Raw genomic sequence first — 2,002 nt, forward strand, 5'->3', positions numbered from 1 at the left:
GATCCTTCAAATGAAATCTCGCTGTTCAGGTGCCAGTTTTCAACACTGTGCTCCAATCATTTTGAATCATTAGCCCTATGATGTAATGATGCCTGTAATATTCTCATAGCAACAGTATCTGGGAGGAAGGCTTTGTTATCTTGTGTGCTGTTGATGTCAGCTGACTGAAGCTATAAGAACGTTTGACAAGAATTCAGATTTTCTTCTGTTTCGCTTTGTCATAAATGTATGTTTCTTCGGGGACCACCTGAAGTCTGTCTGGTTTCCTTTTGAGCTATTTTTCTAATACTGTTTAGCTGTGAATGTCAATGTTTTCATACTTGAAATGTGACGGGCAACAGGGCGCAAGGAGAATATGAATCTTTTGCAACTTCCACAATCCCAATCTCCGATCCAGTTATGTCCCAGTGACGCTAAAAAAAACCCTAATTGTGTGTTATATTGCAATAATATCATAATATTCTGCAAATACACAGACGATCATGCAGTTAGAATTAATGGAGAAAGAGACAAAGTTTCATTTACATAATGGTAAATATACTTTATTCAAAACCCCAATAAAAAACATTTATTAAAAAAAATAATTCAATATTGCAACCTGCAGTCAGACCTTTGTTGGGACTTTTTGAAAATATGTTCTAGTTCCAGGTTACTTCTCAGTGAGTGCTCTCCTTCCTGTCTGTGCACTAAGCATCGTGTCAAGATATCTAAAAAGAATATAGATATTTTAGAAGAGGGTGTTGTCCTGTCTGTGTGCTAAGCATCATGTCAAGATATCTTAAAAATAATATAGGTATTTTGGAAAGGGGGTGTGGAACTTTTTCGATACTCTCTTGCACAATGCAACCCTGGAAAGAAAATGGTGAACGTAAGAATCATAGAATCACTACATTGCAGAAGGGTGCCATTCGGCCTATTGACTTTGCATTGACCCTCTGAAAGGGCACAGTACCTATGCCCACTCACTCAGCTCATACCCCAGCAACCCCACCCAATCTTTTTGGACACCAAGGGGCAATTTACCATGGCACATGTTTGGACTGTGGGAGGAAACCAGAGCACCTGGAGGAAACCCATGCAGACATGGGGAGAAGGTTCAAGCTCCACACTGTCAGTCATCCAAGGTTGGAATTGAACCCGGTCGGGCAACATTGTGGTGCAATTGGTTAGCATGGTTGCCTCACGACGCTGAGGTCCCAGGTTCAATCCCGGCCCTGGGTCACTGTCCGTGTGGAGTTTGCACATTCTCCCCGTGTTTGCGTGGGTTTCGCCCCCACAACACAAATGATATGCAGGGAAGGTGGATTGGCCACGCTAAATTGGCCCTTAATTGGAAAAAATGAATTGGATACTCTAAATTTATTTTAAAAAGGGAATTGAACCCAGGTCCCAGGCGTTATGAGGCAGCAGTGCTGACCATTCTGCCACCATGCCGCCTGAAGGGAAATGGGAATGATTGGTAACTGTTTCTGAATGTCAGCACAGGCATGATGAACTGAATGGCCTCTTTCTATGCTGCATAACTCTGTGACATTTGACCAAGTAGCTGTCAATCCAGACCTGCTGCTGCTAGGATGATCTTATGCAGGAAAGAGAAACAGAGGGCGAGATTCTCCGCAAAGGCGGAGAGTCGTAAAGGCTGCTGTAAAACAGCCTTCACGCCCATTCCCGGGACCCGATTCTCCCCCCCCCCCCAATCGGGGCTAGGAGCGGGACCCAAGATGACGCGCGGCCAGCTCCAACCCGCGCATGCGCGGGTGACATCATCACGCCATTGACGGAACCCGAGCATGCGCAGTTCCGCATTTCTCCACCGCCGCCCGACAAGATGTGGCGGCTTGATCTTGTCGGGCGGCGGAGAGGAAATAGTGCGTCCCTTTTGGACGCAAGCCAGACGATCGGTGGGCACCGATCGCGGGCCTGTCCCCTCCCGACCACAACGGTGGTGCTCACGCCCCAAACGGGCCTCTGGATGCCCCAAACGGGCATCCGACACCCGTTT

The sequence above is a fragment of the Scyliorhinus canicula genome, chromosome 4 (genome assembly GCF_902713615.1).
Source record: "Scyliorhinus canicula chromosome 4, sScyCan1.1, whole genome shotgun sequence".
NCBI lineage: Eukaryota > Metazoa > Chordata > Chondrichthyes > Carcharhiniformes > Scyliorhinidae > Scyliorhinus > Scyliorhinus canicula.